The sequence below is a fragment of the Trematomus bernacchii genome, unplaced genomic scaffold (genome assembly GCF_902827165.1).
Source record: "Trematomus bernacchii unplaced genomic scaffold, fTreBer1.1, whole genome shotgun sequence".
Lineage (NCBI taxonomy): Eukaryota > Metazoa > Chordata > Actinopteri > Perciformes > Nototheniidae > Trematomus > Trematomus bernacchii.
In genome coordinates, this window is record NW_022987803.1 from 13382391 (window position 1) to 13397197 (window position 14807).

Consider the following 14807-nt stretch of genomic DNA (forward strand, 5'->3'; position numbering starts at 1 on the left):
TAACTCACCCTCTCCTCTCTTTCTATCTTCCACTCTGCAGCCCAGGGTGCCTCTTTCTCGTTTTCACTAAATCTCTGCACTCATCTCTCTCTCAATCCCTTCCTTCCGGGCCTCCATTCAATCGTCCACTCACATCATCTCCCCCTAAACCCCCTCCTCTGTCTCTCTTCTTCCCACAGTCCATTAACACAATAGGAGTGACATTATTACACGCTCTCTCTTCATATATACATCGTAAAATAGTCTGAATAACATCTAATGCAAGTCCTTCATGGGGGATGGTAGTCATGACACTATTTTTATATTTGACAGTACTATGCAGTGGTGGAAAGTAACTAAGTACATTTACTCAAGTACTGTATTTAAGTATAATTTTCATGAACTTGTCTTGAATATTGAATCACCTACTTCTTTATACTTTTGCTCAACTACATCCCATAACATGATGTGATTATATGATCTATACTCAATATATTCACAGTAGTATAGAAAGTATTGAAACATTACTACATTAAACAACGTTGACATGTAAATGTAAAAAAAAAAATATTCTACCAGAATAACTCAACATTTTGAATAAGGAATACCTCTATATTTGATATATTTAGCTGATAATACTCATGTATTATACTTTTTTGGTATTACTGTACGGTAATACTTTTGATTTAAGTAAAGGATTCGAGTACTTTTTTCACCACTGGTCATATGAATGGGTTAAACATGATTTTAGCAGACCTGCGTCATAAACTCACTTCTGTATGAAAGAGGTTAACAGATGTTTTCTTGTATCATCAAGAAAGTATGTCTTTGTTTCAGACGAGCCCTGTACTATTACACAGTCAATTAGCAGCGTTCAAGTAACCCAGTTGTCTAAATAGGCAGAGAAAAGCCTGCAGAGTCCTGACACACACAAACTCAGACACTCACTCTCAACACCGATCTTTCTTTATATCTGTTCCTCTCACTTAGCATATCTTAAGGTATTTCCTCATCTTATTATCTGTAGACGTACATAATTGCAAGCTACATCAAAGCAGCCATCAGTATATATTTTAGTTGTAGTTGGTATTCTTTAATGTTATTATTTGTTTGACTCGATCAGATTAGAATGTTCTGTTTTCTTGCTGCAAATTCCACCTGCTGTAAGTACACTACAAACAGCCTTTGCACATGACCGTCACAAGACACTAAATCCATCACTTTACCACCTGTTGTGTTAGTTTCTGTTTTTCAAAATAAGAGTTGAATGAATGATTAAACAAACTGATGGACACCAAACTAATGTCCTTACCTATCGTTGCTTCTGTTGCTCTCTTATTCCCCGTAACTCCTTTTCTTTGGTCTCTTCTTTACACCACTTTCCCTTCTAATAGTCCTCACTTTCTTTCACTCTTCTTCTCTCTCCTTTTGCCTACATCTGCCTTACTCACTTCCCACGTCTTAGAAAATGCCTGCCCTACAAACCATCATTGCCATTTTCTCTCTCCCATCCTCCCTCTCTCGTCTCTCCCTCGGAGCTCTGCTTCCCCTCGGGACGTTCGCTCACAGAAACAAGGGCAGAGAAGTAGAGGGTGGGGGGGGGGGGGGGGGGGAGTGTGAAAGAGAGGAGCAGAGGCTCAGGGAGTGCTGGAGGAAGAGATATGGCGAGAGGTGAAAGAAGGATGGATGAAGGAGAAAGGAGAAGGAGAGAAACCACACCTACTGTGCCAGAGTGCTAATGGACGCTAGCATGGACTATATGTTTCAGAAGCATCTCTACAACACAGAGTCATTAGTATTACCCCACTGGCTTCTCATATTTTGCAATGTCATTCTTCTGAGGATAGACATCATTAGTAAAAAAATATATATATATCAATTAAACAGAGACCTCTTAAACAATCACCAGAGAAGATGCCGCGGCCAGATATTCTATTTTGGTTCAAACTGCCTGTGGCTAGAGTGCTGTCTTTTATATACACTTGTACAGATTCCCCCTATGAGTCCATGTCCTAATTTCCAAATGTAGTCTGTTTTCATCCCTCAACAGGGCTTGAACTTCAGGTCTTGAGGATGGAAAAGAAAAAGGTAAGGGACGATAGAAAATACTTGTTAGGATGGTCACAACACAGAAGGTAGACCTAGCCCCAAACAAACACAGCTGTGTTTAAAGGTCCCCTATTATACTGTTTTTCATCAATATATTATAGGTCTCAGATATATACAAAACATGTCTCTGAAGTGTTTGCCTCCAAACACCAAACAGATCATTGTAGCATCCCATAATCCCCTCTGTTTCCGCCCTGTTTCAAAAGTGCTGATTCTCTGTCTGTTACTTTAGGCTGCCTTTACACGGGAACGTTTGCGTTTACGCACCGTATGCGTTTTCAAAAAAGTATTCCGTTCACACGCATTCGATTCATTTAACGTGTCTGTTCACACGAGACCGCTCGACCCGCTGTAGTACATATGCCAGGCCTGTAAGTGGCGCTGCTGCCGCCACAAAATACACCGAAAGCAGCGAAGAAGACCCCGGAGCATGGTTGCCCTTCTGTTTATGCCCCGCGGTGGATTTAGCAACATGTAGTAGTTAATGTAATTCTCCATGTCCACTTGTTGCTGATGGTTGTGGTAGAGGAGCTGTAGATTTTGCACTAACATCTGTAGCATGGTCGAGCTGTAGATTTTGTACTAACATCTGTAGCATGGTCAGTAGCAGTAGCACTAGCAGTAGCTACTGACAGTAGCTACTGACCATGCTACAGCAGTGAGCAGCAGAGGTGGGGAGAGGCGGGGCTATGGCTTCATCTATCGGGAAATGATCGTATAGAGGCGATTACACGGAGCCGTTTGACCCCCCAGAGCGGTCCGTTTGCAGATCTATCCACCTTGGGACCCGTTATCGTTTGCGGGGTCCGTTTCTATCATTTTGTTACGGCCTCGTGTAAATGAAAGGGCTATACGCAAGAGAAACTATGCGGATACAACCCGTTTCGTTCCCGTGTAAATGGGGTCTTAGATGAAAATAAGGAACCACTCCCAACGCCCCTCTGAGAGATTAAAAAAAAAAAGAACACAAAGGTGCTCTAGGAGGAGATTCAGGTGATAAGGGGGGGGGGGGGGTCATAACGATTTTGTGATGTCATAAAATCGTTATGACATCACAAAGTGGCGAAAATCTGATCAGCTCATTTTCAGACAGGTTTTTATATAAATGGCTCAGGACAAAAAGTGAGCAAATATTTTTTCCTGAAACTTTCAGAATGTCTTTACACAGAGGGGACACATGTTTATGTAGAAGAGACATGACAACGTGAATTTTGCACAATAGGTGCCCTTTAAATAATCACGTTAATGTCTCAGAAAGCCGTCAACACTTTATTTGTAACAAATAAAATGTGAGCCATCTCCATGGTGTTTTATTTATGACACATAACTTTTTGTTTAGTAAATCATTTCATGATGTAGATATTTTAATTCTTTTTATTTGGTTCAAATTTAAAGGTTAAAAAAAAGCGAAAAATATATCATACAGGCAAAAGATTGATATAATTCTTATTTTTAACAATCCCAAATTTTCAGCCGGCAAATTAATATATAATATTAATTACACGATTCAACCACCTTTCTTTGATTTTTTTAGAGATAACAAATAATATGTGCGCTAATCATTTCCATGGTGTTTTATTTATGACACACAAACATTTTAGCTTTGGAAAATAATTTGATTTTAGAACAACTTTTTTTACAGCCAGCATTTACTTTGGAACGGATTTAATTACATTTCGAGATGATTGGGAAGGAGGTGAAGAAAAGTTTGAGCCCTGCCCCTCACACTGTCACAACCACTATCGTGCACAGACACAAGCACTAAAGCTTGGCTACTTACAACTTTATTGCCGTCTGTCTGGCTCTTTAGGGGTTGTCGTCCTAGCAACAACAACTTCCTGAACCAGCCTGTGCCCGGGAGATAACATGTTATGGAGGAACGGTCACAGGAGTGAGTGCAAAAGTCAAAAAGGTTGTTTTTGACATCTATGTTATTTTTACCAAAAGGATAAAGGGCATATGACAACTGTCCAATAAAAAAATACAAAAACAATATCCATACCCACTCACCCAATTCTTAGGGGCGGAACGGGGGAAGGGAGGGGAGGAACTGGTTTCCATGACAACGGCATTCATAGACTACAACAATAAATCCCCATGGAGACAAGAGATTACCACAGGAAAAATACAGATTAGTGGACGAGCGCGGAAGTGACAATGGGGATTATTACCGTGCCTAAACCCATTTCAAACCACATCCAATACAGTAGATATTACAGGCAGGACATGAGGAACTGCACCCCCCCTCCCCCCAAACCCACTCCTCGCTGAGGGACAACACCCACTGAAGACAGGGGTGATTCCCCATTAAATTACAAATTACAAATATGTTCAAAGGATGTTTGTTTTGAACACTTAGGCGCCGTTTACACAAGGACAAAACTGCTTGTATCTGCATAGTTTCGCGTGCGTATAGCCCTATTATTTACACGAGGCCGATAGAAACGGACCCCACAAACGATAACGGGTCCCAAGGTGGATAGATTTGCAAACGAAATGCTCTGGGGGGTCAACCGAGTCCGTGTAATCACCTCTATACGAATATTTCCTGAAAAAATAACGATAGCCCCACCTCTCCTGCTCACTGCTGTAGCATTAAACAAAATAAACAGAGTCAGATTTCATGCATTGATCCATTATATTGACAATTTTCCAGCCAAACAACACAAACAAAATTAAACTGTCCGCTCTGCGATACACCAAACTTGTCTTTACTGCCTAATCCAGGCCATTATTGTTCATTGCTCCTGCGCCCGTCGGCGGCAAAAAGAGAAATGTTTGTAGGCAGAGGACCGGCGTGTCCCAGAGGAGCGATCTCACCCGGTGTTTGTAGAGAATATCTCTCTTTCTGAGCGCGTCCTCTCCACGGAGACGTGCTTCTTGGTCGATCGATGCAATATCCACAGATTCGGTTTCTTTCAGTTAACTTCCCCGTTGCATTTATCCATATGCTGAGGAAATTACTATATCCCGCTGAATACCAGCAATCGCCACACACACTTCCTCCTGTCAGTAGCTACTGCTAGTGCTACTGCTACTGACCATGCTACAGATATTAGTGCAAAATCTACAGCTCCTCTACCACAACCATCAGCAACAAGTGGACATGGAGAATTACATGAACTACATGTTGCTAAATACACCGCGGGGCATAAACAGAAGGGTAGCCATGGCAACATTGCTGCGGGGCTGCTCGAGAGTCTTCTTCGCTGCTTTTGGTGTATTTTGGCGGAAGTTACAGCGCCACTTACAGTCCCGGCATATGTACTACAGCGTTTCCAGCGGTCTCGTTTGAACAGACACGTTAAATGAAACGAATGCATGTGAACGGAAGACTTTTTTGAATACGCATACTGTGCATAAACGCAAACGTTCCCGTGTGCACAACGCCTCAAACATGTGTAGCTATAGTTTCCACCTCGTGTCACAACAGCCCAAGAGAAGCGGAAAAAACTGACAATAATATTAAAACTTTGAGGTTGTCATTTGTTTTACTGGATAAACCACTTCTTACATTGTTGTAATATATAGTCAAATGTGCTTGTTTTTACTCAAATGTATTATGTTTATACATCTATTTGTATTCTTTTTTTTACAGTACAGATCCTACTTATGTTTAAATAAATGTGTTTTTTTTATTATTCTATCTTTTGAAATGCACATTTTAACCTTAACTTCCATTTTAGCTTTTGATTTTATTCAATTATGAAGCAAATATCCCAAAACCATTGTAAAATTGTGTTGAAATAAATGCAACATAACCATTTAACCCTAAAGCTGCAATGCTTACTGTCAGTGAATTACTGTTTGTCTGTGTCACCCCATGGTTCACTTGATCCAATGTTGTATTTGTTAAACAGTTAAGTGTTTTAATGGCGCTACAAAGGTTGTTTCTGACAGCAGGTGTACACGGGGGTGCAATGGCATCAAATAAACTAAGCATTATAAATGTAATGGTCTTCATTCAGCTGAAACTAATGAATTAAAAGGAATCCAATCCAGCAGATCACACTGGGACCTCCCGAATGTAAACAGTGACGCAACAAGCTAACAGCTTTTCAAACTGTTTCGCCCAGCGCGGTCCAACAGCTGACTGTCACTGAGCCCCAGTTTGGTTTTCAAATAACCACACGCGTACAGGCAGAGTGCAGAATCCTAATCTGTGCTGTTCTCTTGTACGATCTGCCCATCTGTCACGCAATGACCAACACACACACAAACGGATTCCAAAGCATGTAAACACACACAAGCGAAACTAGTGATAACCACATCGGATATGGGATTGTAATTCGCGCATTTACACACACAGGATGTTGGTGTGAACATTTTCAACATGCCTGACTGTCCCTACACTGCACTCTAACCCTCACACTGAGGATTACACAAAGGATAATCCCTGTGTATGTTTGAGTGTCTGCCTGCCTGTCTATCTACTCATCTCTTCTCCATCGCTGTCTGTCTCTCGCAGCTACACCGAACAAAAACGTCACCGCCCGTAAAGAACACCTACATCTTAACTTTTTGCTGCCTTCAGTTTGAGCTCATCTTAAATGAATTGTCACCTCATGGTGTTTAAATGACCAATACTATGTCATTACTTTTGTACCGTATCATTACTGTCAGCTCATAACTGCTATTGTCACCTGCAGAAATATGTCAAGAAAATGACTTTTTACTCTCAAAAAGATGCCAGGATGCTCCATTCTTTATATATGCTACATTAACGAATATTCATGACTTTACAGTTCACTTACTTTACTGGCTCGACATAATTTAACTTTGTTAGCATGTCCTAAAATGACAATACTATGCCTTATTTTGCACTACATTAGCATTTCACTTAGCATTTTTATAATGCTTTACTGCAAAGGTAAAAATAAACATAGTTTTTTGCATTACTGTGAAAACATGTGATGTGAATCTGCGGAAATTGTAGGCGACAGAATGGTGTATTAGCACCTAATAGTAGTAAAATAAAAATAAAACATATTTTATAAACCCTATCTTGTAACGTTTAAGTATCTCTCTCTCTCTCTCTCTTTCTGTGCGCGTGTGTGTGTGTGTGTGTGTGTGTATGTGTGTGTGTGTGTGTGTGTGTGACAATAATGGGTAAGCTCATAACTACCATTGTTAGCAACTAAACACCCCTATTCAGCGATTAAAGCAGTCAGGCGCAACTGCCCTGTCTCTGTGAATGTGTGAATGACTGTGTGTGCATGCATCAAGTGTGTGTGTGTGTGTGTGTGCGTGTGTGTATGGGCGGGTCACAAGAGTGCATGAGAGGAGATACTGTTTGCTGTGTGTACGTGAGAGAGAAAGAGGGAGTGAGAAAGACGGGAAAGAAGAGAGGCATTAGTTGAGAAGAGAGAAAGAGGTAGCGAGTGAAAGAAGAAACAAAGACGGCGAATCTCGTGGTGAAAACGTGTCGCTCGGCGTGGTCTCTCGAGTACCAGAGACAGCCGTGGGTGTGGTGTTACTATGACAACGGACATCCCATAGAGGGTGATAACAACAGGTGCCACGGCAAAACAAATGACTTCATTGGCATCGTGGCTCCTTACTACAGCTGCCAAGAGGCAACTTGATACACACGATGCTAGGGAATAGCATCTTCAGGCTAGGGCGGGGCATTGTTTTGATATCACATATGTAATGAGTAAAAAAAATCATCTTGTGGTGTCTTTTCTAAGTCTTAAAGGCTTCATTATAGTAAAGTGATGTACTTTTCTGAACCAATAAAACAGTTAAAGCTATTCTATTGTTTTCATTTAGCCACTTAAATCAACATTACTGATGATTATACATCAACATCTCATTGTGTGAATGTTAGGGTTAATAAGTACCAATAGTCAACCCTTAAAGTTCTTCACAATATCAATATCAAGAATTTGGTTACAAATATTTAAGAAATGTATTTTCTCCATGTCACTTAACCATAGCTCTGGCGCAGATGGATTTCATTTCAAATTGGTCTACGCATGGTATCTTGATATCATGTTTACCTTCATTATCCAGCCCTGCGTCTCCGCCAGGGGGGCGTCTTGCCGTCATTGGCGTCCAAAAATATAAATAATTCGAGAGAAGATCGAGAGTTTTTAATCGCTTGAAATGACGCAAAGGAAAAAGGACAAGGACGGGTGGGATTATTTTCACTGCCAGCAAAGCGTGTTCCTGTGACGGAAAGCGTACTGCCGACGAGCCTTGACGGGGGGTGCTAGTGGAGCACGCGCATGAACTGCGAGCGCCGGAGCCTCGCAGCGGCGAAACTGAGGCTCCGTGGTAAACTGTGGTAAAATGAAGAGCCGTTTAGGAGCCGACTCTTCTTAGTGAGCCGAGCCAAATGAATTCCCATCACTAATATGTAAAGAGATAGTATCTATAAAGGACGGCTCAATTCAAAATTCAAGTCACGTGACCAGACATAACGTCACACACGCTCTCGGGGTGGACGCCCTCTCAGCCCTGGTCTGGCGGAAACACTGATCCAGCCTAATATCAGTAACAGTGGATAAACTGCAACAAGCATTAAGCATGGTCAGCAGCACTTGTTCTTTAAAGACAACTAAAGCCCTCCACACGCAGAACTGCCTGACATTAATTTTCTAAATACTACCCTTGACCCTCAACTCTAAAATTAGACAGCCCCCTTGTGAACGCAGTGAGATGTCCTCGTTTCTAGGACATCATCCTGTTTTCCCAATTACCGTGAGGAGAGGACTCCTCTAAAGTCCAGACGCACACTCACACGTCACCAAGTGAAATATGTTACAGCAACTGGCTCTTCCCATTAGGTCAATGACAGGACCAGACAAATTATTTAAACCCCCAGTATCAGCTAATCCCAGACCGCCAACCTTTGACCCCTAACCAGGAAACAGGAAGTGCGGCAAAGGGGGCAACTTCAAACCCCTTCTCCTGTTTCACTCGGTTAATCCTTCTCTTTATCTCCAGTTCTCATTTTTAGCCCTACATACGTCTCGGTATCTGTGTGTTTATCACAAAGAACCCGTCAAAATAAAGACAGGAAGTGACAGAGTGGAAAACATCCGTAAAGTCATGTTTATTATCAATCTGAACAAGTAAAATTCACATATGTTTTTGGAGGTTTTCCCACACATGTCCCACCCACTCTCCTTGTTTTCCAACTGGGGTAACTTGATAGTTATTCTCAGTTTCGAGCTGTGGGAAACACCTTCTATTGACCCTAAAATCTGCCACCCCCCCTCAACATACAAACACAAAGTTCACAGGGTACTTTATACCCTTTCCAAGATATTTTTCCAAACGTCTGAGTCTCTCAAAGGCTACTAATGAGAAGAAGTTAGTTGCTCTGCACTCCCTCTCACCCTCGTAATCCCCAGACACTCCTCTCCTCTCCTCTCACTTCCGTTTCCTCCCCTCATCCCTTCCTCTTTGCCCTGGTATCCCCCCTCCTCTGTGCTCCCCACTTCTTCTCCTCTCAAGCCTTCCCCTGTTATTGTGACACTCCAATGAATGGTTGACATAATGAATAAGGTAACTTAATGGTTCAAATTAATGAAACGCTAAATTAATGAATCCATCACAGTGACTTTATAATGGAGAATTTTCATTTATAGACAAAATGATCCATCAATAATGAAAACAGTAAGTTGGACCCTTTGGTGTTGGCTTTTAAAATGTTTTTTTGGAGTATACAATGTGTATTCCTTTAGTTTGACATAATTATGTAGGCCCATTTTTGGGGCTCTTGTCCATTGTTGTATACATTTGGATTTCTAAGGAAGGTTGATGTTGCTAGGAGAAGTAGTTTTGTTTATCACATTGAGAGGAATATCTTGATCTTCTGAACTTGCAAATATTTGCAAACGTACATATTTTTCAAAACATATTGGTTCTGGTTTCAATACTCATTTTCCACCCCTCAAAAAATGTTTTGCCCACATTGTTGTGTCAAGTTTTTCCTGTGGTATCAAAGAAGGCTTCAATGTTTTTTTTATCAAAGCTAGAGATTTGACTTGCGCGACACAACACTACTTCACAGTACAAAGACTGAGTGGGATCAGACATGAGTATTATAAAATATAATACATTAGCAAACATTGCCTCTTGTTCCTCCCAAAGAAGTGGCATTTAAAAGATGAAGGCTCGTCCTGCTCTGTTCAGCCTCTCTGTGTGAGAATGTGACCCTATGCTGATTAATCTGTTTTTAACCACCTCTGGCCCCCTGCCAAAGCCACAGGCCCACGCTCTCTCCCTTGTTTTTTTATTCTATCGCTTCTTTCAGAGCTGGGCACTTGCTGGGGGAAAGCAGTGTGCGCTCTCTTTATCCCTCTCTTGTGTAAAATGTTACCTTTCAACTCAAGGGGTTTCTACTCTTCTCTAATAGACCCTTTAAACAACAAAAATATAACTTTTAATCTTCCAAAAAAGACTTTCGCTTGTTGCTTCAACACAATTATAATTCCTCACTTAAAGGATCTTTGAATACAGTGTTCACTACCTCTTGTTTTGACATTTTAGTTTTTTTGACATTTAGCTGACCCTCTTACCTCCCTCCCCAACATCACCCACGTCCTCTTCATCTCTAACCTCCTTTCACTCACCCCACCTTACCCTCTCCCCCCGCTCTCCTTCTCCCCACTGTCTCTCTAGCGGTAATAAGCTGAACATTGCATTACAGTTTCCATTCATGCGCGCCCCTCTGATCTTCTCTGCGTGAATTTGAGTCCTGTGGCGCCCGCTGGACTCGCAGAACCCTGAAAGCTAGAGGCTTACACCCGCCGGTCACGGCCCACTGCTACACTGTAGAATATGTCCACCTTTAGTAATTGTTGTGACAATCATGGAGGAGAGGAGCGTGTTGTATTGTGATTATAGAATTAAAACCGCCTTAATAGAGGAGAAGATGGGGATTGATTCTGCTAATCTACACAACTGGAAATCTTACTCGGAAAGAAACATTTGAGAGATGTTTTTTTGTTTGTATGTTTCTTTATAGTACTCTTCGCCCAATGTGGGACAGTAGGGCTATCTGTGTGTGCCTGAGTTGATGTGACGTGTTATGCTCCTGTTGAACCGACAGGGTCACACACAAACACACACTCAGGGATGTTCCCATAGCCTTTCCGAATGGTTAAGCAATATCTCTCACTCTCTCCGTCGCTCTCACTCAGCCTCTCTTTTTCTCTTCTCGTGTCCGACTCGCTTCCTCCATGCTTGTATGTGTTTTCCCTCCTTTCTGCTTGTGGCACTCCTTCTCTACTTTCATTTTTGTGTTGCCTTGTGAATCACCAACCTGTCCTTTAAACTCTCAAAAGGTGAGATAGACAGAAAGGTACAAATAGAGTACTGCGCCTGCACAAAATATGAAAATAAAAGAAGCATGATTTGCTTTCACTTTCCCCTTAAGGGTAGTGACAAATGTGTGTTTTTTCATCACAGTTGAAGCACAACACCTAGGGAAGACTTGTTAGTTATTAATACACTTGTTTAAGGTCCAAAAGTATCACCTGGTACCACTGTCACATTGTCACAGGGTTTTTATCAGTTCTAAAGACTTTAATTTCCATTCCTAGAGCACCCCAGTTTTGTGAAATTGGAAAGAACCATATCACAGGAAATAACTCAGATCCAAATATGACTGGAAATGAACAATGGTCATATTAAGTTGTTTTTTTAAACAGATTCATGCATTCATTCTGGCTAACACAGAGTTAGTTCCATCCAGCTTTAATGAGCGGATACTCTAACCAGAACACCCAATTAGGGCTTCTCATTAGTGGCTTTGACAGAGCTGCCACTGTTCTACTCATCCTGAGAGTCTGAGAATGAACATGATGGTACTGATGATTATACTGTAGATAAACTACACAGAGAGAGGGCCCGACAGGAAAAACACAACAGCGTTCACTGCTGGATTTCCCTTATATTTTACCAAACCAAGTGATTGGTCCATTAAAAGTAAACAGGTGGGTATACTTATTTTGTCGTCAATGTACTGTATCTGGTAAGCTTAGTGGATGATGACTTTTATGTAACTTGTTCAATCCTACATACTTCCCCCCAGCTCTTAGAGAGCTTTAGATGGTATGGGGTTTTTGCATACAGATTATAGTCTTGTCATCATATATTTAAAAAAAACACACATGCGTAAACATATGTAGGGAAAATGTCCTGTTGTGTAGTTTATGCCCATCACATCAGAATAAGTGATAATGCAAAGGTAAACAGAGGTTATGTACTTTGTCAATTGATGACAAATGGGACCGGGTGTTTGTTTTGCGCTAATTATTTTTGGGAAGCCTCCAATGCATTGGTTACAATGACATAAAAATAAACCATGACCATATCTGATTCTGAAGTCCCACATGCACCACATGTCCATGACATTGTCCCTGCCCTGAAGTCCTCCATTTCTATCTAACCTACCTTCCTTTCCCAGAGGAAAAAAAACTAAAAGTGGGTGGCACTAGACACATTCAACTCTGAATTGCAAATAGCACCCAGCTAGTTCATGATCAAGTTGTATGTATGCATAATAAGGAGACAAATGGCTTTAGTATTACATTTGGAATAAATCTGTGGCACCACACAGACATTGATTATGTTCAGCAAAATTGAATTTTAGGATGTAACCGATGTGTTCACCAACTTCCACTGACTTTTTACACGTCAGCACAATCTCAGCTCAGTCCAGTATGTTTGTCAGTTTGTCAGTTTGCATATCTGCCTGTGAACTATTTGAACCTTTGCCATCTGTCAAACAAAGTATGACTTCTAAAGGCTCTGCCTGGGAAATACACGCACATGTTAAATTCTGAATGCACACAAAGTTCAAATAGTATTAAAAGTATGATGAACATTCTGGAGAAAATGTGGTGAGGCAGATCCAACAATACTAAAACTTTAGAAGGTTCAAAAATCAATTTTAAGCCAATAAAATCAATAATTTTCAAAAGGAATGTACCAAGCATGATATGCTTTAAATCTCTTTCTTCACGTGAGTTTGGACAACAGTTTAAAGGTCAATTGTGGCCGAAAATGTTCACTTAAAAATGAAACAAAAAAGGATCCCTTTTCAGTGTTCATATGTGAATAAATTGATTAATATCTTTTATGGGTTTTTGTCAAACAAAAAGTAACAACCACCTCAGTTTTGGCTCTGATAAGTTGGTATGGGTTGTCATGGCCTTAACTTTTAAATACATAAAAGACTCATTGAGAATGGATATTAATAATATAACAAGAATAGTGTAAACCATCATTTAGATTAATGTTCTTTTTTGAAATTCAAGAATTCCTTGGTTGCCACAGCCCCACCTGGGACTAAAACATATATTTTAAATCCCGAAAACAAACCAGACTGCATTTCCCAGACATCAGAGAGAACCACTTTCCAGAATGAAAGCATATGATTCCTTGGAAAACAGTTAAACCATAAAACAACGTGTTCCCGTGATACTAACTTTACTACTGGCGGAAACACCGTTTAAACACAAGGGAACACGACGACCACAGTCGATAAAACGGCTTTAAATAAAATAATGTCGTCATTCTCAACAGATGTGTGTCTTTATCCCAGAAAAACGGACGGGACGGATGTTTGAATAGTCTTCAAACGTTAGCATCATTACCGCCAACGGTAAGGTAACATAGCGGAGGGATTCACCTACACCAGGAAATACAGGCACCACTAGCAACGTAACGAGGTCTATTCATTTTCAAAATGACTTTTTAACATGCCATTTACGCTGGTTTTGTACTAAGCGTTTCCACGCAATCTTTAATGCTACCCACATAAAAACCATCCGAGCGTTATACGGCGCGGCACATGAAAGTAGTTTAGGTGATGGGGTAATGTGGAGGAAGATAGGCGCCATGAAGAACATTATATCGGAGGTATGACTGCGACTCCAGATAACGGATTTGATTGGCAAGCATGCAGTTTGCTTGACCATTTTCAAAAAACTGCTTTTGGTAATGTGTTTGTGGGTACAGGTTGAGCAGCTAGTCCTATTAAATGCAACTAAATCGACATTTAAACCATTTAAATACCCGACAAGCATTAAAGCAGCCGCGGTTGCTGATGTAAATATCACGTGATTAAAAAAAAGGTGGTCAAATTGAACGTTACCTGTTGTATTTTTCAACGATGCGTGTTGAGAACTTTTCCAAACGTGGCCTCTCACTCTGTTCTCCTCCAAAAAATAACGTACGTCCCACTATCTCAGCCTGCAAAAATCTCCACTACAGTCCCCACCGAAAATCTGGCTAGGGCTCAAAGCAGACGTGTCCATCATCCCCAAGACCCGCCCCTTACAGTGAAAAATATCTTTTAGCGGTCTCTCATTGGCTCAGAGGGGCCAACTGTATTAGAATCTAAGATGTGATTGGTCGCCAGCGCTGTCCATCTGATTTGGAGGGAGGTTTGATGCAGATGTGGCAGTACTAGCGTGGCGAGGCAGCCCCCTCTAGAGGACGAATAGCAATACTGCACTGAGGTTGACTGTTTTTATTTGTTCTTATATTTTAAGGCCCAAAATTAGAATAGAAAATGTGTGATCCCAAGAGCTGGTCATATTTGTATTATTTAAAATAACAAGTTGAGGGTTTACTTACACACAACGGACACATTAGTCATTGTATAACTTAAGGCACTTCAATGGCACACACACACACACACACACACACACACACACACACACACGCACACACACACACACACACACACACACACA

The 14807-nt window shown here is 41.0% G+C and overlaps 1 protein-coding gene across 13 annotated transcripts in view; it reads right to left on the minus strand.

The window, feature by feature from the left end:
- epb41l2 (erythrocyte membrane protein band 4.1 like 2) overlaps nt 1-14807 on the minus strand; it is a 60158-nt gene that overhangs the window by 42604 nt on the left and 2747 nt on the right. For 11 of the 13 annotated variants that reach the window (XM_034150726.1, XM_034150730.1, XM_034150729.1 and 8 more), the window contains exon 1: nt 14204-14349. The exons of 1 other annotated variant lie outside the window; for it this stretch is intronic. The gene's annotated coding sequence lies outside the window, so the exon portion shown is untranslated. Of the gene's footprint in view, nt 1-1291; nt 1515-14203; nt 14350-14807 lie in introns of those variants that run through there. One more of the 13 variants, XM_034150720.1, reaches the window with a different exon arrangement.